Source organism: Theropithecus gelada, chromosome 10, assembly GCF_003255815.1.
Source record: "Theropithecus gelada isolate Dixy chromosome 10, Tgel_1.0, whole genome shotgun sequence".
NCBI classification, from domain to species: Eukaryota; Metazoa; Chordata; class Mammalia; order Primates; family Cercopithecidae; genus Theropithecus; species Theropithecus gelada.
In genome coordinates, this window is record NC_037678.1 from 15,953,300 (window position 1) to 15,980,425 (window position 27,126).

General features: G+C 39.8%; 1 pseudogene; it reads left to right on the plus strand.

The window, feature by feature from the left end:
- The first annotated feature begins 4,046 nt into the window (after window positions 1–4,046).
- LOC112632867 lies at window positions 4,047–6,262 on the plus strand (annotated as a pseudogene).
- The last annotated feature ends 20,864 nt before the right edge of the window (window positions 6,263–27,126 follow it).

Sequence of the window (27,126 nt, forward strand, 5' to 3'; positions counted from 1 at the left end):
CGCCCTCCTTCCTTCCTTCCTTCCTTCCTTCCTTCCTTCCTTCCTTCCTTCCTCTCTCCCTCCCTCCCTTTCTTCTTCCCTCTCTCCCTTTCTCTCTCTGTCTTTTTGGAAAACTGGTCTTACATATTTACTAGCACACCACTGAGCAGAGAGATTAAGTAACTTGTCCATGGCCTTCCCTCTGAGTATTAAGACAAAGATTCAAACCCAGCCATTAACTCCAGCAACCATTCTATTAACCACATTCCTAGAAGACTAATACTGCTTATAAACAACCGAGTGTGTGTTTAATGAACCCACTTAACTGTTACCTGTCTTATACCCCATACCTTCTCTGATTTTTCACTTAGCTCTCCTCAACTCACAGAAATGTCATCTTTTCCTGGTATTCTCTGATCTACCTCAGGTCCTTAGTAAACTCTAAACTCTGGCAGAGTAGGGCCTGTGGCTCTGTCTGATTTATCATTGTAATCCACCTTTCTAGGATAATGCTTGGCACTATATTCAATTTTTTTTTTTGCACAGGGAATAAAAACAATTAATTATGTGCATGTATTATTTCTCCTTCTGGAGTGTATGCTCCTTAATAATTAGTTCTATGATTCATTTCTAAGACCAGCAGCCCAACACCAGGCACAGAGCCACATATAGATTAAATACTCAGTAGCTATTTGTTTTAGTAAAAGTTACCAGAATTCAGGGATCAGCTTTTTTTCTTATAGCAAAGCCTCCTGAGAGCAGGTTTTGATGAAATTGGAAGAAGACTAGGAAAATTCAGGACCCCAAGTTTGAAAGTATAGGATGACCTTGGTCATGGTGTAGGGGCGATAGCCCGAGGCATAGAGAATGGACAATATGTATAAGGGTATGATTGAGATTTAATGGGGTAAAGCACACTGGAAGGGTTGGCTGTGATAGCCACCTTGCCTGTCTTCTGCTTTGTTGAGGTTCAGCACTTCAGATAGCTAAGAGCAATGATGTCTGTGTATGTGTTTCACATTAAAACAAAACGTAATTTGTTGTGGTGAAAATAACCCTAGCTAGGGCCCAAGGAGACCTGCATTTGAATCCTGGATGTGTTAGATTGCCTTAATGATCCCAATTTTCCTCCATGTATTCACACCTTTGTCAATAAACTTGGCAGCATGTTCCTGTTCTGATTCTGGGCTCATCTATTTGACCTACATTAGCCAATAAAAAAGTAACCATGTTCCAGTTACAATATTTGCTTTGTCCAATTGAATGAGACAGAAGTAATCATATGCCAGCTCCAAGACCATGTGCACATTTCATTGTTCCCTTAACTGTGCTATCGCTATGAGAAGGACTTTCCCTGATGATCCCAGCAAAAGGATGAGACACACATAGATTAAACCCAACCACAGTGGAAACCAGCCCAGATCAGCCAACCCCTGGCAAACATGCAGACTTTCTTTCTTTTTTTTTTTTTTTAGATGGAATTTCGCTCTTGTTGCCCAGGCTGGGGTACAATGGTGTGATCTTGGCTCACTGCAACCTCTGCTTCCCAGGTTCAAGCGATTCTCCTGCCTCAGCCTCCCGAGTAGCTGGGACTACAGGTATGTACCACCACACCCAGCTAATTTTTGTATTTTTAGTAGAGACAGGGTTTCCCATGTTGGTCAGGCTGGTCTCGAACTCCTGACCTCAGGTGACCCACCTGCATCAGCCTCCCAAAGTGCTGGGATTACAGGTGTGAGCCACCCCAAACCTGCAGAGTTTTTACAAATCATAAATGATTAATGTCTAAGTGGTTGAGTTGTGGAGTGGTTATATAGCAATAGCTAACCGATACAGTGGCCCTTCAGTCTTAGTCAGCTCTGACTGCCATATCATAGGCCAGGTGGCTTAAACAACAGAAGTGTATTTTCTCACAGTTGCAGAGGCTGGAAAGTCCAGATCAAGGTGCCAGCCAATTCAGTTCTTGGTGAGAGCTGTTTTTGTGGCTGGGGGATGGTTGGTTTCTTGCTCCATGCTCATATGGCCTTTCCTGAGTGCATGCATTCAGAGAAAGGGCAAACAAGCAAGATTTCTGGTGTTTCTACTTGGAAATGGGATGGTAATCCAAACAGATCAGGGCCCCATCATTATGTCCTCTTTTAACCTTAATTGCTTTCTTAGAAGACCTATCTTCAAATATAACCCCACTAGGGGTTAGGGCTTAGACACAGAAATTTTGGGAGGACATAAACGTTTGGTCCATACTACCTCCCTTAGGATTCTTTTACTCATCTGAAAGATAAGGATGTATGGTCATAATACACATCCAGTAAATACTTATTGAATCAAGAATATTGGACAATATATTTCTAAAAAACATTTCAAGATGGTTTTTTTTTGTTGCCATAAAGGCATCTAGAATTCATACAAGAGGGAAAAATGTCATCCTCTATTCTAATTAAACTGTCTGCAAGTAAGGAGGGGCATAGAGATGCCTAATATTTAAATACATGCAAGTATATTTAAGATTATTGAGCAGGGAACTCAGCTATTCCATTCAATTGTTCCTTCAGGTCCTAGATCAGCACTTGGCATAAAGAAGATAATTCAATTACCTACTTTATTGAATTGAAAAAAAGTTATCGAATTGAAAAAAAAAAGACTGAGGGAATGAGTCAATCAGGTCTTGTGCCTGCCTATAGCTGTCCTCAAAAAGTTCAGGGAGATGAGGCAGGATACAATCTGAATCATGGGAAAGAACGGTCCTCTGCTTGACTAATAGGAAGTACAACGATGAAAACAGAGGAGGTGTTGAGCTGTCCTGATGGCTCAAGAGTTGCCTTGGGGCAGTCCAACTGGCACCTCCTTCCTGTTCCTCCTTCGTGATTACCACGCCATCCCACAGCATGTTAACTGCAACTGATTCCAAACCACACAGATGTTCACCCTTTGTTCTCCAAACCTAATTGTGCTTGTCCTCAGTATCTGCCTGATTGTTCAAATGAGAGATGAGTCATCTCTCGCTTCTTTACATCCCACTCAATGGAGCCCACAGCTCCATTTCCCCACTGAAATGACAAAATCCAATTTGACCTTAATTGTAGCCACTGAGCTATCATTTGCTGGGGAGTGACCATGGGCCAGGCAGTGCCCGAGATGACTAGTCTAAAAGATCTCATCTAATCCTCATCATGACCTTATGATGTGAGTATACTCTTTATATCATATTGATTAAATAGGGACTCAGAAGGGTTAAGTGACTTTCCTGGGGACACAGAGTTGGATAAAGGGATTTGTACCTAATCTGATGAATTTTTAAAACCCTGTCCTTTCCACATTGTCAAATTATCTCCAGTCCAGATGCTTTCTTCTCTTCTTTCTCCATTGTCTCTGTTCTGTGGAATCGGGCATTCACCTCTGCCCCCATGGTACCTGCACATCTGTCTGCTATAGCTCTTATCATATGAGATGATAATTATTCACCTGCTTGACTAGTCTATCACTCTGCTAGCAATGTCTTATTCTCCCCTCTGTTCTGTATTCTCAGGTCTTTGTCAGATATATAGTACCTGTTCCATAAATACTTTTAGAAATCAATTAAATTCCTTCATCTCTAATTACCAAACCTGTTATCTTTCACAGAGTAGAGGGTTACATCTGACATAAACTGTGAAGAAGACAATCTCCCCTATCAGCCCATTATTTTCTGTAAGAACAAGCCTAGTTAACCACCCCACACCCCCACAAAAGGGCCAGGGTTCTCTTCAGGTACTCCTGCTGTGAGACAAGAGTGGCAGAACGACTCCCACGCCCTGACAATTGGAAGAGGTCAAGCTCCCAAGGTGCCATCTGCTCCCATGGGTTTGGCCTGCCAGGGAAGAGCTCAGCAAATCCACCTGAAAGAGGGTGAAGGGTGATGAAGTCAGAGTGAGTGTTGGCTGATTGCCTGATTCCAGAGATTTACCCTCTTCCAGATGCTAGAAGCATCTTCACCCCATTTTCTTACTGCATTTTCCAGGCCTTGTAGTTACAATATATTCTCTTTTAAAACAAACACAGACGCGACCCCATCTTTGTCAGTGCACAAAATGGCGCCCTACAGCCTACTGGTGATCTGGCTGCAGAAAGCTCTGGGTATGCAGCAGTACCATGTGGCCTCAGTCCTGTGCCAACAGGCCAAGGTGGCGACGAGTCACTTTGAGTCCAAGTACATCCACTATGACCTGGTAGAGAAGAACATTAACATTGTTCGCAAACGATTGAACCGGCCTCTGACCCTCTCTGAGAAGATTGTGTATGGACACCTGGATGACCCCGCCAGCTAGGAAATCGAGTGGGGCAAGATGTACCTGCAGCAGTGGCCAGACAGCGTGGCCATGCAGGATGCAACCGCCCAGATGGCCACACTGCAGTTCATCAGCAGCAGGCTCCCAAGGTGACCGTGCCGTCCACCATCCACCGTGACCATCTGATTGAGGCCCAGCTCGGGAGTGAAAAAGACCTGCGCCGGGCCAAGGACATCAACCACGAAGTTTATAATTTCCTGGCAAATGCAAGTGTCAGATATGGCGGGGGCTTCTGGAAGCCTGGATCTAGAATCATTCACCAGCTTATTTTGGAAAACTATGAATACCTTGGGGTTCTTCTGATTGACACTGACTCCCATACCCCCAGTGGTGGCAGCCTGGGGGGCATCTGCATTGGAGTTGGGGGTGCTGAACTGTGGGTGTCATGACTGGGATCCCCTGAGAGCTGAAGCGCCCCAAGGTGATTGGCATGAAGCTGATGGGCTCCCTCTCCAGTTGGATTTCACCCAAAGATGTGATCCTGAAGGTGGCAGGCATCCTCACAGTGAAAGGTGGCACAGGTGCAATCGTGGAATACCACGGGCCTGGTGTAGACTCCGTCTCCTGCACTGGCATGGCGATAGTCTGCAACATGGGCGCAGAAATTGGGGCCACCACTTCCGTGTTTCCTTACAACCACAGGATGAAGTAGTACCTGAGCAAGACCTGCCGGGCAGACATTGCCGATCTAGCTGATGAATTTGAGGATCACTTGGTGCCTGACCCTGGCTGCCATTATGACCAACTAACTGAAGTTAACCTCAGTGAACTGAAGCCGCACATCAATGGGCCCTTCACCCCTGACCTGGCTCCCCCCGTGGCAGAAGTGGGCAAGGTGGCCGAGAAGGAAGGATGGCCTCTGGACATCTGACTGGGTCTGATTGGCAGCTGCACCAATTCAAGCTATGAAGATATGGGGCACTCAGCAGCTGTGGCCAAGCAGGCACTAGCCCATGGCCTCAAGTGCAAGTCCCAGTTCACGATCACTCCATGCTCTGAGCAGATCTGCACCACCACTGAGCGGGACGGCTAAGCACAGACCTTGAGGGATGTGGGCGGCATCGTCCTGGCCAATGCTTGTGGCCCCTGCAATGGCCAGTGGGACAGGAAGGACATTAAGAAGCAGGAGAAGAACATAACTGTCGCCTCCTACAACAGGAACTTCACGGGCTGCAATGACACAAACCCTGAGACCCACGCCTTCGTCACATCCCCAGAGACTGTCACAGCCCTGGCCATTGCGGGAACCCTCAAGTTCAACCCAGAGACCAACTACCTGACAGGCAAGGATGGCAAGAAGTTCAAGTTGGAGGCTCCTGATGCAGATGAGCTTCCTCAAGCAGAGCTGGACCCAGGACAGGACACCTACCAGCACCCCTGCAAGGGGTACCACTGATCACATCTCGGCTGCTGGCCCCAGCACTTGGAAGTTCCGTAGGCACTTGGAAAACATCTCCAACAACCTGCTCATTGGTGCCATCAACATTGAAAATAGCAAGGCCAACTCTGTGCATGATGCCGTCACCCAGGAGTTGGACCCCGTCCCTGCCACTGCCCGCTACTACAAGCATCATGGCATCAGGTGCGTGGTAACTCGGGGATGAGAACTATGGCAAGGGCTTAAGCCAGGAGCACGCAGCACTGGAGCCTCGCCACCTCAGGGGCTGGGTCATCATCACCAAGGGCTTTGCCAGGATGCATGAGACCAACCTGAAGAAGCAGAACCTGCTGCCCCTGACCTTCGCTGACCCAGCTGACTACAGCAAGATTCGCCTTGTGGACAAGCTGACCTTTCAGGGCCTGAAGGACTTGCCCCTGGCAAGCCCCTGAAGTACATCATCAAGCACCCCAACGGGACCCAGGAGACCATCTTCCTGAACCACACCTTCAACAAGATACAGATCGAGTGGTTCCATGCCGGCAGTGCCCTCAACAGAATGAAGGAGCTGCAGCAATGACGGCAGCACCTCCTCACAACCCCCTCCCCACCTCACCCAGCGCTGGTGTCATGTTCAAGTTCAGCTCCATGTGAGCCATCAGTGCCACCAGCCATGGCTTCTTACTCCAAGATGGCGCCACCAGACATGCTTCCTGCTCCCCGCTCAGCCCACAAGTGACTGTGGTTGGGGGGTTCTTAAAATAACTTTTTAGCCCCTGCCTTTCTATTTTTAGTTTGGTTCAGATCTTAAGGAGCTCCATGCAACTGTATTTATTTTTGATGACAAGACTCCCAGCTAAAGTTAGAAAAAAAAAAAAATACGGTGACTCATGCTTATAATCCAAGATCACCTCAGGTCGGGAGTTCAAAACCAGCCTGGCCAACATGGTGAAAGCCCCGTCTCTACCAAAAATACAAAAATTAGCCGAGTGTGTGGTGTGCGCTTGTAATCCCAGCTACTGGGAGGCTGAGGCACAAGAATTGCTTGAACCTGGGAGGCGGAGGTTGCAGTGAGCCAAGAGTATGCCACTCCACTCCAGCCTGGCAACAAGAGTGAGACTCTGTCTCAAAAACAACAACAACAACAACAACAACAACAACAAAAAACTAAATACAATAAAACAAAACAAAGTAAAACAAACAACAGTGATAATAATAGTAACCTTTAGTTTCCTATAAAACTTGGTTCTTGCTACATGCATGCACTTTCCTGCCTTCAACCTCCTAGTTCAGCTTATCTTTAGTGATTCCATTCTCTCTGTCTTCCAGAATTCATGCCTGGGCACAAAAATTGCTCGCTATTCCAAAGAGGTAATTAAAGCAGGACGAGTCTGATTTCCTTAAGAGGGGAGAGTCAGACAACCTGGCTGTGAACTCAACCTAGCGTTTAAGTAATCCTCGAATTTGTTTGGCAAAAGCCAACCAGCAGTTACCCAAGATAAGAAATCAGGTGATTTTCTTTTTTTGCTTGCTTGCTTGCTGGCTTGCTTGCTTTTTTGTCTACGTGAGAGAAATTACTAAAAGATTTTTATCTTGCTTTCTAAATAATCAATCTTGCCCCAGCAGAAAACAAAACAAAACAAAACAAAACAAAACACGGCTGTGTTATGTTCTGCACTGGGATGTTTCAAAGAACAGGTCATGGCTGGGAGCCTTGGGAAACTGTTATGAGTGCAGCTGGTGTGAGGCAGTAAAGGCTGGAGTTTAGAGAAAATGAGTTTCTGTGGAGAAAGTAAAGCAAAATATCTCATGGTTTTAATCTTAGTATTTTCAGACTCATTTCTGTCCTTACTCCCCAAAGTTTTAGAATCTTAGGAACATGTGTCCAATGACTTCTAAAGCCAAATATGCAAGGTTAAGCAAGCTTTGCAGGTTACCTGCACTGCCCTGCATAAAACTGTCCTCACTTTGGACAGCAGTCACAGATTCCAGAGCTCCCAGGTCCCGCTCCGTTCTGACCAGCTGGCTGCAAGCTCAGAGGCTCCCACTACCTCCTCAGATGTAATGTCACTAGAATGACTCAAAGAACTCAGGAAAGTGCTATACTTATTATTACAATGTTACTTTAGCCAAAATATACAAATCAAAACCAGCCAAAGGGAGAAGCATAGGGTGAGGTCTGGGAGGGTTCCCCACCTGAAGCTCCTGTCATCCCCAAAGATGTAACCTTCTCGCTACAGTGTGGAAAACTGCCAACCAGGGGAGCTCACTGGAACTGAAAAAAAATTATTTTTAATGGACAATGTAATAACTGTACATATTTATGGGGTGCATAGTGATGTTGTCATACAAAAAATTCATAGCAATCAGAACAAGATTGGCATATCCATCATCTCAAACATTTATCTATGGGGAATACTATGGAGGTTCCACAAAAAAACTACAAATAGAACTACTATATGACCCAGAAATCCCACTACTAGGCATTTATTCAAAGGACAGGAAATAAGTCTATCAAAGAGACATCTGCTCCCCCATGTTTATTGCAGCTTTATTCACAATAGCCAAAGCGTCCAACCTCGGTGTCCAACAACGGAGGAAGGGATAAAGACAATGGATAAAGACAATAGAATACTATCAGCCAGGCCAGGCGCGGAGGCTCATGCCTGTAATCCCAGCACTGTGGGAGGCCGAGACGGGCAGATCACAAGGTCAGGAGTTCCAGACCAGCCTGGCCAACATGGTGAAACCCCGTCTCTACTAAGAACACAGAAAGTAGCCAGGCGTGGTGGTAGGCGCCTGGAGTCCCAGCTACTCAGGAGGCTAAGGCAGGAGAATTGCTTGAACTAGGGAGGCGGAGGTTGCAGTGAGCTGAGATCGCACCACTGCACCCCAGCCTGGTGACAGAGCAAGACTCCATCTCAAAAAAAAAAAAAAAAAAAAAAATACTATCAGCCATAAAAAAGACTGAAATCCTGTCACTTACTGCAACATGGATGGAACTGAAGGACATTATGTTAAGAGACATAATACAAGAACAGGACCTCTTAGCAAAAAGTATCAGATGTAGTCTGAAGGGCCCACCATGAATAACAGACACTGCGATCACTGGGGAAGTTCCAAAGGCTTAGAGGTTACCTCCCAGGTATGATGAGATGAAGGCCAGCCAAATTTTCATTCATATATTGAGGAAATGCGAACTGAGACTTGATGACCTGATGGATCTCACCATTCTACCTCTTCTCAGCCCTCATTTCTTTTGACCAAACTATCTTACCTGATTAAGGGGCTGTCAATCCAGCATAGGGTTCTGAGAGTCCAAACACCAGGGTCTCCTCTTAAATTCCCCATCTCGCTGTGTAATCTTAGAAAAGTCCCTTAATTTGTTGAGCTCGAGTTTCTCCAGTTGTAAGTGAAAGTATTAGACTGTAATCCATGAGCTACATCAAACTGATGGTTCTACGGCTAAGCCACGGAAACTCTCTGAGACTAAATTTCCTCATCTTTAAAATAAGAAGACTAGATTAGATGATTTCTCCCTGGGCTAAAAATCCATGATTTTAGTACTTTACAACCTTTGCAAAATGTAAGGAAAAGATGCATCAGCACTATTCCACATGGCAATTCTATTTTCTAGTTTATTGTCCTCTCCTGCCCCTGAAATAACAGAGTGGCTGCCTAATGTGTTATCGGGTGCCCCTTACACAGATGGACGCCAAAGATTTTCCCCTTTGTTTCTGGGGAAATAAAAGAAACAGAAAGTGGGAGGCAGGAATAAATTTTAAAGGCTGGGTAAGGGCCCAGCCAAGAAGGCATAACTGAAAGAATTTTTGTCCCTTAGGTAAATATTATTTTTGCACTAACTACATGTTGCAAAAACTAAAGAACATTATATACAGGAAAAATACCTCAATTCCAAAATGTGGGCATTTTCAAATTGTCAGGCAAATGTACTTTCCTGAAGGCCCATGAACATTTTGTATTTAAAATAAAAGTAAATAAAAGCTATATGTTAATACTGCTGATGTCTCACACAGCGACAACAAGAAATGACCCGTTGCTGGGTCATTTAGTTCATGTCTTTGTCATTGATCTTGACAATAAGACTATTTAGTTACTAGTGTGTCTGGCCCTCTGAATCAACAGCTCACAAATTTTTGGATCACACACTCCCAAAAAGGGTTAAAAATGCATACTCCGAGTACCCCAAAATGTATGTCATTCATTTTTAAATTATGCATGCATCCTATTTTAGTTAAATGTGTCTATTCAAATAGGCTTTATTACTTTTTGAAATCATGGTTTATGAAAATATAACAATTTGAAGATCTGGCTCAAAATTCAGTTTATTTTGATATTTGGTTTTAATGGTCATTGTATGACCCGCATATCCTGCATTAATAACCACCATTAATGGTCACCAAAATTATAAGAATAAATAATACAGGGGTCCAAACAGAAGAATCATGTCATTGGCCAAGCTTACTCAATCTTGATAATCATTTCTCAATTATGCAAAAGTTTTAGTTCAATTCTTGTTAGTATATTTTTATATTCCCCAAGGCCTATTACTTTTTCTTGCAAATAAAATAAGACGTGCAGCATTGTTAAATATATACATATATTTACATTTAATAGGCTTTAATTAGACTTTAATTTTAATAGACTTTTAGTTTTTAGAGCAGTTCTAGGTTCACAGTGAAATTGAGCAGAAACTAAAGGGAGTTCCCATGCACAGCCTCCCCCACTTATCAGCATAAATGTACCACAGTGGAAGATCTATTACATCACTGAACCTACATTGACACATGATGACCCAAAGTCCACAGTTTACGTGAGGTCCACTCTTGGTGTCATACATTCTGTAGGTTCTGACGAATGTATAATGACATGCATCCACCACTATTGTATCATACAGAATATTTCCACTACTCTAAAATTCTTTTAGGCTCAGCTTATTCACCTACCCCTCCCTACAACTTCTGGTAACCACTGATCTTTTTACTGACTCCATTGTTTTGCCTTTCCCAGAATGTCATATTGTTGTGAGGTAGGACGGGGAACTCAACTCTGGAGGTGGGCTTAGACATCGGACCAAATTAAGGACTAGCTAAAACAGGTCTGGGCAGGAGCACCTCCCCCTAACACAGGCTCACCAGTGTGCCATGTCAGTTTACCATTGCCATGGCAACACCCAGAAGTTACTGCCACCTTGCCACAACCCGTCAACCCAGAAGTTACCACCCTCATTTTATAGATTTCTGCATAAACCACCATTAATTTGCATATAATTAAAAGTGAGGTTACATATGAGTGAAAACCTGCCTCTGAGCTGCTACCCTGAACACCACTGCCTATGGGGTGGCCCTGCTCCATGAGGAGCAGTACTTCTGCCATATCAATAACAGTTGTTATTTAACACCACCTGGCCTACCCTTTAATTCTTTTCTGTGCGAAGCCAAAAACCTTCCCTGGCTAAGACTTAATATTGGTGCTTGCTTGTCCTGCATCAGTTGGACTCATACAGTATGTAACCTTTTCTGATTGATTTCTTCTACTCACATGCATTTGAGTTTCCTCCATGTCCATTCACATAGTGTTGAATAACCATAGTTATTCATTGTATGGATATACCACACTTTATTTATCCATTCACCTACTGAAGGAACATCTTGGTTTATTCTAAGTCTTCGCAATTATGCATAAAGAAGCTAGAAACATCCATGTGAAGGATTTGTGTGAACTAAGTATTCAACTCATTTGCATAAGTATCAAGGAAGTATGTTGCTGGATCACATATAAGATTTTTGTAAGAAACTGCCAAACTGTCTTCCAAAGTAGCTGTACCACTTTCATTCCTACTAGCAGTGAATGAGAGTTCCTGCTGCTATCACTTCTTGGCCTTTTGGTTAAGATCAGGTGTGGAGAGTTCCTATTGCTCCACATCCTCACCATCATTTGGTGTTCTCAGTTTCTGGATTTTTGCCATTCTAATAGGTATGTAGTGATATCTCATTTTTGTTTTAATTTGCAAGTTCCTAATGACACATGATGTTGAGCAGCTTTTCATATGCTTATTTGCCACCTGTGTATGTTGTTTGCTGAGGTGTCCACTCAGGTCTTCTATTTTTAAATATAGTTGTTGGTTTTTTTATTGTTACATTTTAAGATTTTTTTAATGTATTTTGGGTTATAGTCCTTTATCAGACATGTCTTTTGCAAATATTGTCTCCCAATTTGCTGCCTGTCTTCTAATTTCTTTGTACAGTGTCTTTCACATAGCATAAGCTTCTAATTTTAATGAAGTTTCATTTATCAGTAATTTCTTTGGTGTTTTATCTAAGAAGTCATTGTCAAATGCAAGGTCATTTACATTTCTTCTGTATTATCTTCTAAAAGTTTTACAGTTTTCCATTTTATGTCTAGGTCCATTAGGTCCAAAATATAATCTATTTTGAGTTAATTTTTGTGAATAGCGTAAGGTCTGTGTCTAGATTTATTTATTTATTTTTGTATGTAATGTCCAGTTGCTCACCAGCATTTGTTGAAAAGACTATCTTTTCTTTATTGTGTTACTTTTGCTTTTTTGTTGAAGATCAGTTGACTATATTTGTGTAGGTCAATTTCTGAGCTCTCTGTCCTGTTCTATCGAGATAATTATCTGTTATTTTGTCCATACTATGCCTTCTTGGTTGTTGTAGCTTGATAGTAAGTCTCAAAGTCAGGTGGCATAAGTCTTCTGACTTTGTTCTTCCCCATTAGTATTTTTGGCTACTCTTGGTCTTCTGCCTCTTCCTATATACTATAGAACCCGTTTTTCAATATGCACGAATAGCTTGCTGAAATTTCATTGGGATTGTAATGACTCACTAGATCAAGTTGGGAAAAACATCTTGACAATTTTGAGCCTTCCTTTCCATAAACATGAAATGTCTCTCCATTCATTGAGTTTTCTATGATTCTGTTGACAAGTTTTGCAATGTTTTTCATACAGATCTTGTACATATTTTATTAGATTTATACTTAAATATTTTATTTGTAAGGTGCTAATGTAAATGGCATTGTGTTTTTAATTTCAAATTTCAGTTGCTCATTGCTATTATTTTAGGAAAGTGATTGACTTGAATATTAACTGTATATCCTTTAAAGTAATACTTACTTGCTATAATCACTTATTCATTTTAGGAGGTTTTTTTTCCTGTGTAAACAATGATATCATCTGCAAACAAACAGTTTTATTTCTTCCTGTTCTATATAATAATAAAATAATGAATGTTCTTTGTAAAAGAATATATAAAGGGAGGTATAAAGTAAAAAGTAAATGTTTTCCTCCCATTTCATGTCTCACAAGTAACAACAATGAATGTTTTAATTGTTTCTTCTTTTAGTCATTTTATATTTTTATATATATTTTACATTTATATATATTTGTATATAAGCATTTGTGTATATATGTATATAAAAATACATACATATGGGTATGTATTTTTAAAATTTTACACAGACTCTGATCTTATTATATATGTAGTCTACAACTTGTATTTTCCCCTATTTATTCATATTTATTCATATTAGGCTACAGATGTCTGTATCACCAGTTTTCTAGCTTCATAGAAATCCTTTGTGTGGCTATACCACAAGATCTTTAACTAGTATCCTATTGGTAGACACTTAAGTGTTTCCAGTTTTTCAATGTTGTAAACAATACTATAGTGAATATCTCTGTTTATGTATTGTGTGCCCTTATGCAATAATATTCATAATATAAAATGCCTGGGAGAGGCTGGGCACAGTGGCTCATGCCTGTACTTTGGGAGGCCGAGGTGGGTGGATCACAAGGTCAGGAGTTCGAGACCAGCTTGGCCAATATGGTGAGGCTGAGGCAGAAGAATCACTTGAACCCAGGAGGCAGAAGTTGGAGTGAGCCGAGATTGCACCACTGCACTCCAGCCTGAGTGACAGAGTGAGACTCCGCCTAAAAAATCAAAAGCGAAAACAAAAACAAAATTCCTGCGAGAAGAACTGCTAGGCATAAAAAAGCCATAAACTTTGAAATTTCCGACTTCAGCTTTGACATGTAAAGAGCTTAGAAGTCATTAGTCTTGTTCTTCAATAAAAAGCTGGAAAAATTAAAAATTGATAACTTTTCTTGGACTTATCAGAGAACTAATATGACAGGGCCAATCACTACCCCAAAATTAGTAGTGACAGGCACAATCCAGAGAGACACAGCCCAGATAGAAGCTGTGAGCGCCATAAACAGGAACACTCAAGAGGAAGTTTTGATGAATTTCTGGAAGTCAAATATAGGATAATGTAAAAAACAAAAACTTCCTGAAGGCTGTGGTTTTGATGGCGTAGTCCCCACACTTTTGTGTACTTTAACTATGGGAAGTCTACCAGGACCTAAGTGTTTCTTTTTGAGATGGAGTTTCGCTCTTGTTACCCAGAGTGGAGTGCGATGGCCCGATCTTGGCTTCCCACAATCTCCGCCTCCCAGGTTCAAGCAATTTTCCTGCCTCAGCCTCTGCAGTAGCTGGGATTCCAGGCATGCGCCACCATGTCTGGCTAATTTTGTATTTTTAGAAGAGACGGGGTTTCTCCATGTTGGTCAGACTGGTCTTGAACTCCCAACCTCAGGTGATCCGCCCACCTTGGCCTCCCAAAGTGCTGGGATTACAGGTGTGAGCCACCACACCCGGCTCAGACCACAGTGTTTCTTGCAGCGGGAAGAAAAGATACTCGATGTGAAATACAGTCAGATATTCTTCCCTAAGAAGGGCCTAATTTCCCGGGGTAAGTCTTTGCCAGAGCGTTATCCTAGATAGGGAAGGACACTCTTCCTACTGCAGCTCTGTCTAGTCCTCCTTTCTCCCCTAAGGGGAAAACGTATATTATAAAGAGGATTCAGGCCTCCAGTAAATAGGTTGGGAATACTGTAGTCGGGGAATGGAGTAGGGGGAAAGGGAAATGGATAAACAGGTGTGAACATCACAGCCTGGGAACATCAGCCCACTGAAAGACTGATCTAAATTGGAAGACCGTAGAATTCATTCCTCCCCAACACCTTAACAACACCGCCACAGGATTTCAATAAAATAACAGTACATTATAGCTGAAAGAGACAGGAGACACAGGCTCTCTCTGAGTAGGAGTGCTTAGGGGAATTTCAAAATAAAGAGGGAAGACAAAAACAAGGACAGAAGAATGTAAAGGCTCTGACACCTATAACTGAGTAATTTTTAAATGAAGTCCATTTTTAGCCAGATGTATACATATCTTTATACTAGAGAACTATTTACCTCTAATTCTTATGACCCGATAGATACAAAATGTTTTGGTTTCAATAAAAAATTATAAGGCAGCCAGGTGCAGTGGCTCACGCCTGTAATCACAACACTTTGGGAGGCCGAGGCAGGCGGATCACCTGAGGTCAGGAGTTCAAGACCAGCCTGGCTAACAAGGTGAAACCCATCTCTACTAAAAACACAAAATTAGCCAGGCATGGTGGCAGGCGCCTGTAATCCCAGCTGCACAGGAGGCCAAGGCAGGAGAATCACTCAATCCTGGGAGGTGGAGGTTGCAGCGAGCCAAGATTGCGCCATAGCACTCCAGCCTGGATGACGGAGTGAGACTCCATTAAAAAAAAATAAGATTATATATATACACACACACACACACACACACATATATATGTGTATATATATGTATGTGTATATACATGTGTGTGTATGTGTGTGTACGTATGTGTGTATATATATAAAAATAGATATAGATACGTGTGTGTCATGCCAGAAAACAAGAAAAGCTACCCAGTCTGAAAATACCAAGCATTAATCAGAACTTGATTGATTCATGATAGAGATGCAGGAATCATCAGACTGAACATTTAAAATAACTATGATTGACATGTTAAGGGCTCTAATGGAAGAAGGCAACAAGAAACAACAGAAGGTAATACAAGCAGAGAGAGGGAAATTCTAAGTAAAGATCAAAATAAAATGCTGGAAACCAGAAACATTGTAACAGAAATGAAAGATGTCTTTGAGTATCTCATTAGTAAAGTAGACATGGACATGGAAAATATTAGTGAGTTTGAACATGGGTCAATAAAAACTGTCCACGCTGAAATGCAAATGGGAAGATAATGAAGAAAACAAAGCAGAACATGACATTTGAGAATTCTGGGAGGGTTTCAAAAAGTATAATGAATGCATATACCAAAAGGGAATAGAGAATGGAACAGAATAAATATATGAAATAATAATGGCTGAGATTTTTCTAAAATTAATGACAGACACCAAATTACAGATCACAGATCCAGGAAGTTTAGAGAACTCCAAGCAGAATATATATATATATATACACACACACACACACATATATAAACTACTGTGGTCTTGATGGGGTAGTCCCCACACTTTTGTGGACTTTAACTACGTGAAGTCTGGCAGGGCCACAGTGTTTCTTGCAGGGGTAAGAAAAGATAATCACTGTGAAATACAGTCAGATCTTCCTTTCTAGATTCTTCCATATATATTATATATTTATATTAAAGCATATAATATATATTATATATATTTTTATATAACTTATACAAGAAATAATGTTCCTTGGCATATCATTCTATCTGCAGGAAACAAAGACAAAGAGAACACTTTGAAAAAAGCCAGAGTGAAAAAGAAACTTCACCCCTAGAAGAAGAAGGATAAGAAGTACAGCAGGTATTTAACTGGAAACGTGCAACCAAGAAGACAGTGAAGTGAAATACTTAAGCATTGAAAGAAAAAACAACACCAACATTAATCTAGAATTCTTTTTTTTTCTTGAGACGGAGTCTCGCCCTGTCACCCAGGCTGGAGTGCAGTGGCACGATCTTGGCTCACTGCAAGCTCTGCCTCCCGGGTTCACACCATCCTCCTGCCTCAGCCTCCTGAGTAGCTGGGACTATAGGCGCCTGCCACCACGCCCGGCTAATTTTTTGTATTTTTAGAAGAGATGGGGTTTCACCGTGTTAGTCAGGATGGTCTCGATCTCCTGACTTCACGATCTGCCTGCCTTGGCCTCCCTAAGTGCTGAGATTACAGGCGTGAGACACTGCGCCCGGTCACATTAATCTAGAATTCTATATCCAGCAAAATTACCCTTCAAAAGTGAAGGAGAAATAGAGGCTTTTTCATACAAATGGAAGCTAAAGAAATATATTACTGCTACATCTGCCCTTCAAGTTAAAAGTAGGAAACTATAGAGGACAGAAACATGGACACATATAAAGAAGAGTAAGAAAGAATAAATGAATTAAAATTAAATATTTTATTTTCTTTATTCTTAACTGATCTAAAAGATAACTGTGGTCTGGCATGGTGGCTAGTGCCTGTAATCCTGGCACTTAGGGAGGCCAAGGTGGGCGGATCACCTGAGGTCAGGAGTTCGAGACCAGCCTGGCCAACATGCAGAAACCTTGTTTCTACTAAAAATACAAAAATTATCTGGGCATGGTGGTGTGCAACTGTAATCTCAGCTACTTGGGAGGCAGAGGCAGAGGCAGGAGAATTGCTTGAACCCAGGAGGTGGAGGTTACAGTGAGCCAAGATTGCACCACTGCACTCCAGCCTGGGTGACAGAGTGAGACTGAGACTCCACCTAAAAAAAAAACAAAAACAAAAAAACAAAACAAACATACAAACAAAAAAAAGATACCTGGTTGGTTTAAAGCAATGGGAGTAATAAGAAATTGGGCCAGTACAGCATATAGATAAGTGAAATAAGTAACAGTAATGTCATAAAGGATGATAGGAAGTATCAGATTGGGAATGCTGTTTTGAAGTGCCCATGGTACATGTTCAATAGTATAGCGTTATTTGAAAGAAAACTTAGTTAAGTTTAAAATGAACATTGGAATCTCTAGGGCTATCGCAATTTTTTTAAAGAAGTATAATTGATATGCTAATAGAAGATATAAATTATTTCTATTAACTTATATGGTAATCAAAACAGAAAATGAAATAGTATAAAATGCTCATTTAAAATCAGAGAAGGTAGAAAAGGGGGAGAAAGAAAGAAGAAAAATGCAAGAAAGAAGAGCTATAGATATAATAGATATTTGTCCAACCATATACATAAGCACTTTTTCCTTTTTCTTTCTTTTTTTTTTTTTTTTTTTTGAGATGGAGTCTCTCTCTGTCGCCCAGGTTGGAGTGCAGTGGCGTGATCTCGGCTCACTGCAAGCTCCGCCTCCTGGGTTCATGCCATTCTCCTGCCTCAGCCTCCCAAGTAGCTGGGACTACAGGCGCCCGCCATCGCGGGCGGCTAATGTGTGTGTGTGTGTGTGTGTGTGTGTGTGTGTGTGTGTGTGTGTGTGTTTAATAGAGACGGGGTTTCACTGTGGTCTTGATCTCCTGACCTCGTGACTCGCCCGCCCCGGCCTCCCAAAGTGCTCGGATTACAGGCGTGAGCCACCGCGCCTGGCCTACATAAGCACTTTTAATACTAACGGCCTAAATATACCATATAGAAGACAAAGGTTGTCAGAGAGGATAGAAATAAACAGGACCTAACCACACATTGTCTACAAGCAATCCACTTTAAATAGAATGACTCAGCTTGATGAAAAGTCGAGGGATAAAGAAGGGTATAGAATGCTAACACTAATTTTAAAAAGTTGGATCAGTTAGATTAATTTTGGACAAAGCCGACTTCAGACAAGGAAGATTTTCATTGATAAACAAAGGTATTACACAATGATAAAGGAGTCAATTCCCCAAGAATATATAACCACCCTAAATGTGTACTGACCTACCAATAGGGCATCAAAATATATGAACCAAAATCTAATAGAGTTGAAAGAAACATAGAAAAATCTACTATTATACTAGAGACTTCAACACTTCTCCATCAGGAATTAATAGACCAACAGACCCAACAGGCATAAAATCCATGAAATGTTCTGTCAGCCCACACCAATAGCTGGAGTTACCTCAAAAGCAGCAGCAGTGGAGTTCCTGCAAGAGACTGCCACAAGAACCCAAACCATCCTGAGATGGGGCCAGTTGAGATCTCAGAGAAAGAAGCACTAAACGCCAGGGTGATGATCAGTCTAAAACATACAGTAAGGGGACCTCCATGGGGTGGAGACTGCGACACGTCCTTTGGATGGACAGCAAGAATAGCGATGTTCTACTTAAGTGTCTCTGCAGTGAGAGGGTCAGATTATGGAATGTATATGTGGGTTTAAAGAATCTGGCTAAAGGTCAGGTCTAGTTTCTATATGTTTAGCAACATTTTTTATACTTCCATGTTTCAGACAACAACTTAGATAAGTTTTATCAGTGCCTGTGAATGTTCAAAACCCCATCTTGGGTTCTTTTGTTATGTTAAGACAGGGTCCCCCTCTATCACCCAGGCTAGAGTGTAGTAGTGCAATCACCGCTCACTGCAGCCTCAACCCCCTGGGCTTAAGCGATCCACCCACCTTAGCCTCCCGAGTAGCTAGGAGTACAGGTGCACACCACCACACACAGCTAATTTTTGTATTTTTTGTAGAGACAAGGTTTCACCATGTTGCTGGACTCGAACTCCTGGGCTCAAGCGATTCGCCCGCTTTGGCATCCCAAAGTGTGAGCTACGAGCGCCTGGCCCCCAGATTGGGTTCTAACCTGCAGGGGAAAACATGCAGCTGGCCAGGTCAACAGAGCAGAGCAGTCAAGGACTGTTGTTTCTAGGTCAGGACACAGAAAAAAGGTGGAGAGAGGGAGGAAACTGGGGGATCCTACAAGGTCTAATTGTTTGAATAATATTATCAATCAATTTAATTTAATTGAAATTTATAGGATACTCCACTCCCAAACAGCTGAATGCACATTCTTTTTTATTTCACATGGATCTTTCATCAAGATAGACTACATCCTAGGCCACAGAACACACCTCAAGAAATTTAAAAGCATAGAAAGTATGCCACATATGTTCTTACGCCACAATGTAATTAAACTAGAAATTAAACTAGAAAATCTCCAAGTATTTGAATTTTACACAACATACTTCTAAATAACTGTTGAGTTAAAAAAGGAAGTCTCAAAGTAAATTTTAAAAATTTTGAACTGAATGAAAATTAAAATGCAACTGATCAAAATTTGTGGGATGCCTCAAAAGCAGTTCTTGGAGGGACATTTATAGCATTACACGTATATATTAGAAAAAAAATTGCAAACTAATATAGCAATTTCCAACTTGGAAAACAAGAGAAAGCAGACCAACAGCCTAAAGCAAGCAGAAAAAAAAAAAAAAAAAAACAGAGCAAAAATCAATGTCATTGAAAATAGGAAAATAATAGAGAAACTCAACAAAACCCAATGCTTGTTTTTTGTTTAAAAATCAGTAACACAAAGGCCAGATGCAGTGGCTCACACCTGTAATCCCAACACTTTGGGAGGCCAAGGCTGGAGGATCACTTGAAGCCAGGAGTTCGAGACCAGTCTAGGCAACATAGTGAGATCTCATCTCTTCCAATAATTGAAACAAAAAAAAAATTGGCTGAGCATGATGGCATATGCCTATAGTCCCAGCTACTCAGGAGGCTGAGGTGGAAGATTGGTTTAGCCCAGGGGTTTGAGGCTGAAGTGGGTTATAATCACACCACTACACTCCAACCTGGGTGACAGAGGGAGAACCTATCTCTAAAAAGAATAATAAAATTAAAAAAAAATTAAATATGTAAGAAATTTCCATACTGTTTTCCACAGTGGTTGTACTAGTTCACATTCTCACCAGCAGTATAAAAGTGTTCCCTTTTCACTACATCTGTGCCAACATCTATTATTTGATTTTTAAATTATGGCCATTCTTGCAGGAGCAAGGTGGTATCACATTGTGGTTTTGGTTTGCATTTCCCTGATAATTAGAGAAGTTAAGCATTTTCTTTTCATGTGTTTCTTGGCCATTTGTATACCTTCTTTTGAGAATTGTCTACGTACTTAGCTCACTGTTTGGTGGGAGTATTTTTTTCTTGCTTATTTGTTTAAGTTCCTTATAGATTCTAGATATTACTCCTTTGTTGGACGCAGAGTTTGCAAATGTTTTCTCCCACTCTGTGGGTTGTGTTTCCTCTGCTGATTATTTCTCTCACTGTGTAGAAGCTTTTAGTTTAATTAAGTCCCATCTATTTATCTTTGTTCTTGTTGCATTTGCTTTTGGGTTCTTGGTCATGAACTCTTCACCTAGGCCAATGTCTTGAAGAGTTTTTTTGACTTTATCTTCTAGAATTTTTAAAGTAGAACTACTATTGATCCAGCAATCCCACTACTGGGCATCTACCCAGAGGAAAAGAAGTCATTATATGAAAAAGACACTTGCACATTCCTGTTTACTGCAGCACAATTTGCAATTGGAAAAATATGAAGCCAGCCCAAATGCCCATCAACCAATGAATGGATAAACAAAATGTGAGACATAGATATAGATACAGATGTAGATATATCATAGACTACTACTCAACCATAAAAAGGAATGAAATAATGGCATCTGCAGAAACCTGGATGGAACTGGAGACCAATATTGTAAGTGAAGTAGCTCAGAAATGGAAAACCAAACATCACATGTTCTCACTTATAAGTGGGAGCTAAGCTATAAGGATGCAAAGGCATAAGAAGGATACAATGGGATTTAGGGGAAAAGGTGGGAAGGGATGAGAAATAAGACTACATGTTGGGTAGTCAGGTGGTACTGCTCAGGAGATGGGTGCACCAAAATCTCAGAAATCACACTTAAAGAACTTATCCATGCAACCAAACACCAACAGTTCTCCCAAAACTATTGAAATAATAATAATCTTAAAATTAAAGATCAGTAACACGATAAAACCCCTAGCCGAGATAACAAAGAAAAGAGACAGAGAAGGCACAAATTTCCAATATCAAAAATGAAAGGAAGATCAAGAATAATACAGGAATACTATAAGCAACTCTCTGCTCTCAAGTTTGAAATCGACCAATTTCTTAAAAGATACAAACTACCAAACCCCACATAAGGAGAAATAGATAACTGGAATATCCTTATATTAATTAAAGGAATTGAATAAATAATAAAGAATTAACTATCTTTCCACCCCAAATCCCAACAATCTCAGGTGTTTTCAATAGTGAATTCTACTGAACAGACAAAAAAGAAATAATACTAATTATTTGCAATCACTTTCAGAAAATAGAATTACAGGCAATACTTCTTAACTTATTAACTTAATGCTCTTAAGCCAGCATTATCCTAATACTAAAACCAGACAAAGACATTAAGGAAAGAAAATCAATACAGCTGTATCTCTCATGAACATACATTTTTTAAAAGAAGTCTTCAATCAAATATTAAGAGATTCATTCCAACAGTGTATATAAAAAGAATTATATACCAGGACCATTTTGGATTTATTTCAAGTATGGAAGGCTGGTTCTACATTCAAAAATCATTCAATATAATTAATCTTTTCAACATGCTAGCAAACAAAAATCATATGATCTTGCAGAAAACACTGTCAAAATTCACTACCCATTCATGACAAAAACTCTAGCAAACTATGAATAGTTGGGAAATCCTAGAAGTTGATAAAGAATATGCTCAAGAAAACCTACAGCTTACACCAAACTTCATAGTGAGAGACTGGACCTTATCCTGAGATTGAGAGTAAGGCAAAGATACTATCTTTCACCATTCTTACTTATTGCAAATTGTATTAGAAATTGTAACTTTTATAAGAAAAAAAGATTAAAAACTATACAAATTGGAAAAGACAAATTCAAACTATTTGTAGACAACATGATTGTCTACGTAGAAAATTGCAAAGTATCTATAAAAGTCTCCTGTAACTAATAAGGGAGTGTAGTAAGGTTGAAATATACAAGAAAAATAAAAATGTCAATGTTTTTCTTTTTACCAGCAATAAACACATGGAATTTGAATTAAAAAAATACTATTTAGAAAACCAACAAAAATAAAATATTTAAGTATAAATCAAACAAATTAGATATAGGATCTGCATGTGGAAAACTACAAAACACTGATGAAAGACATTTAAGATGTAAATGAATGGAAAGATATTCCATGCTCATAAATTGGAAGACTCAATATTATTAAGATATTAATTTATCCTAACTTGATTTATGGATGCAATACAATATTAATAAAATTCTAACAAGCTATTTGCAGATATTGGCAAACTAATTTTACATTTTATGTACTTTTATCCAAGTACTTAGAATAGCCAAAAGAATTCTGAAGAAAAACAAAGCTAAATGACTCACTTTACCTGATTTCAAGACTTATAAAAGTACAGTAATCGCAACAGTATGGCATTGGCAAATAATGGACACAAAGGCCAATGAAACAGAATAGAAAGCCCAGAAATAGACCCACACAAACATAGCCAACTTATTTTTGACAAAGGATCAAAGACATTTCAAGTGAGTTTAGTGATAAATTGTTAGACACAAAATCAAAAGAACAGTCTAGGAAAGAAAACACTGGTAAGTTGGACTCTATTAAAATTGAAAAACTCTGCTCTGTGAAAGACACTGTCAGAATGCAAAGACAGCCATAGGATAGAAGAAAATATTGGCAAAACATATATCTAATAAAGGATTTGGACCCAAAACATATTCAGAACTCTTAAATCCAATAAGAAAACAAACAATCCAATTAAAAAAGGGACAAAAGATCTGGGCATCTCACCAAAGAAGGCAAACCAAAGTTGCCAGGTGTTTGGTTGGAGGAGAGAACTGATTATACAGATGACAAATAAGCAGAGGAAAAGATGTGTAACATTATTTGTCATTAGGGAAATGCAAATAAAAACGACAGTGAAACACAGCTAACTACCTATTAGAAAGGCTAAAATCCAAAAAACTGACAATACCAATTGCTGGCAAGAATGCAGAACAACAGCAAATTGTATTCCTTGCTGGTGGGAATGCAAAATGGTACAGTCACTCTGGAAGGCAGTTAGGCAGTTTCTTACAAAGCTAAATGTAGTCTTACCAAATTGTTTAACAGTTGTGCTCCTAGGAATGGGCAAAACTGATTTGAAAATTTGTGTTTACCAAATCCCTGAATGCAAATGTTTATAGCATCTTTACTCATAATAGTCAAAAACTGGAAGCAACCAGGATATTCTTCAATGGGTGTACAGATAAATAAACTCTGGCACATCTATACTTGGAAACTGATGTAGCAATAAAATGAAATGAGTTATTAAGCCTCACAAAAATGAGACTGAATGTTGGTGCATATTGCTAAGTGAAAAAAGGCCGTTTAAAAACACTACATGTTTTATAATATTTATATAATATTCTAGAAAAGTCTAAAATGTAGAAATGGTAAACAGATCACTAATTGCCAGCCTGTGGTTGTAGGAGGGGGCTGGTTAGGTGAGGAACAGAGGATTATTGAAACTATATTGGGTGATACTGTGATACTATAATTTTGGTTGCATGACACTATGCATTTGCAAAATCCATAGAACTTTACAGCACAAAGAGTAGACCTTTCTGCAGGCAAATTGAAAAAAAAATCATTTAGGAGGTTGAGAGATCCCAAGATGGAATGCAGACTGTGACAAAACGGTCTAATGGATTACGTGTATGAAGCAATCTCACTGAAGGAAGTAGGGGAAAGCAGTGCTGACCTAAGTAAGTTTGGAAATGAACAGACTCTGGAAGACTAAAGGCAAAATGAACTGCACATAAGCTTTCTACTCTAGTTGATAACGTTGTTTCCCCAGGAGGTATGGGTTAACAATTCTAAAACCACTATACATGTAAACTGAACTACAATTGAACAATTAAGTAAATGGATGGTGGATGATGGGAGACAGGCAGCTCACTGCTGGAGTTCCGGAGGTTACAAATAAGCTTGGGAAAAAAGCTAGAATAATCCATGAGGTAGTGAATTAGAATTGGAGACCTCAGTAAGAATTCATGTTTTGGTTAATATAGATAAGGCTGTTTACACATAGAAACATACAGAAGTATTTATAAATACATATACATAAAGGGTTTAGTATACACACATATATTTTCTCATCTTGTCTGCTGAAAAGACCTGAAAGCAGACACCTATTAGCAATAAGCATGGCTTGTACCCCAATCTCAGTTTCTATTATCATTTTCTAATAAAAAGAACTAGGGCTTCTTTGAGAAATGGCTGATCCTAAGGCTGGAGAAGTAAATATACAAGATAAGCCTAGAGTGTCTTCTAGTGCTAGAAAATAGAAAAGTTTTTTTTTTTTTTTTTCCAATTGGAAACAATTTGAGCAACAAAATAAAGTAGCCTTAGATTGTAATGCAGAGCATAAAATAAAAATCTACAAATCAAAACTGATATAAATTATTGAATAAATAGCGGAAAAGACAAAAATCTCCCACGCAGAAGAATTTCAAATAATTTATGTAGATAATCCACCATCAAGGAATTGGAGCAAACCTCTCCACTCTTTAAGTATGGACTATACATAGTGACTTCTTTCCAAAGAGTACCCTGTACTTTGGAAAAGAATACAATACAGAGGAGAAACCTGAGAAGCACTTCCTTTACCAGGTGATCAAGATTAACATCAATAATAAGAAGTCACACTGAGAATTTACGCTGTTTAGATATGATATGATAATGGCATTTTACCTCTTTGATCTTTCTCCCAAGAACGTATTATCCAAGATATGAAAAAAAAAATCAAACAATCACAACTGAGGAACATTCTATAAAATACCTAACCAGCACTCTTTGAAACTGTCAACATCATCAGAAAGAAAAGACAGAGAAGCTGTCATAGCAAAGAGGAACCTAGGAAGATATGAGGACTAAATGTAATATGGTGTTCTAGATGAATCCTGGAACAAAAGAGGGACATTGGGTAAAAACTAAGGAAACCTGAGTGAAGTGATGACTTAGTCATAATGTATCAATGTTAGTTCATTAGTTGTGACAAATATACCATAATAATATCTTAATAGGGGAAACTGGGTGTGGGGTGTATAGAAATTCTCTGTAGTATCTTCTTAATTTTTCTGTAAATCTAAAACTATTATAAAATTTAAAATTTATTAAATGTTTATTGATATTGACACATGACTCCATAAAAATGTGTCAGTGTACCCTTCAGCCAACTATGTATGAGGGTTTCTCTGCACCATTGCCAAAGTTGAGCATTATCAATCCTCTTAGTATTTGTACATTGGCCAGAGGTGACAAATGACATCTCATTGTTTAAATTTGCAATTTGAAATTACAAGTAAGATTTAGCATCTTTTTTCTTATTGACTGGTCATTTACATTTCTTTCTCTATAGCTAGATGTGGCCATCCTCTGCTAATTTTTCAATCTGGTCATTGATGTTTTTTTCTGTGTAGAACTTTTGGCATGGTTAAAAATATTTCCTTTTCTTTCATAGATTTGAAAATATTTTTAGACTATTTTCTTTTGACATTCTCTAAATTAAGTGCAGAAAATGTATTAAAATTAATGACAAAAACTGCAATTACTTTTGCACCAACCCAATAACTGCTTTATATAATGAAATCTCTATTCTTTTTTACAATTTCAGGGTTTAATCACGCTTCTATTTCATTCCCAAATTAAGTCATCAGCGGCTTAATTACTGTGTATGGATCCCTTTCGGCTAGTGCCTAATAATTTCAGGTGTTCTTGAAAGGGTGTTGCAAATGGGTTCACAACTCCACTGTCAGCTCAAATTCTTTCTGGGCTTTGGTCTTCTTCTTCTCCTGCCATGCCACTTGTTTTCTGAAAGGTATGTGGAGGCAGGTGCTTATGTCTATCCTAGAGACACCAACACTCATAAGTAAGAAGAATGTTGTCCTTATATGATCTCAGATGCCAGTCTTCAGGATGTCAGAATAGGTTTGGTTGGTTCAGTGTAGTGGCACAAATGTCTCTCTTTTTAAAGTACCTTTTTCAAGTAGCCTTAGATTGTAATGCAGAGTATACAACTATACTCTGCAGTATAGTTTCTATATACGCCTGGCAAATCACCAGTTATTCTTAATATCCTTTGCTGGTTTCTCCTAACTTCCTGTTGATTCACTACTATATTTATCCATCAGGAATCAGGTACTAATTGCTTCTTTGTCTAACAGCATTCACTTCTTTAGTGATCTCAGTCAATTTTATGGCAATAAGCTAATGCTTCCCTGCTATGTAGTCTCAGGTATAATTGTATCCTGGACCTATCTCCTTCTTTAGATTTATATATCCAAGGGCCAGTTAAGTATTTCCACTTGTTTATCTAATAGACAGCTCATGATTAACATGTCCAAAATTGACTCCTTATCTTCACTCCCAAGTCTTCAGCCCTCAGTAACTGATAAATCCATATTTCATCGGCTCAGTCCAAAAATGTGGGAGTCATTCCCTGTAGTTCACATCACACCCCATATCCAATCTGTCTGGAAA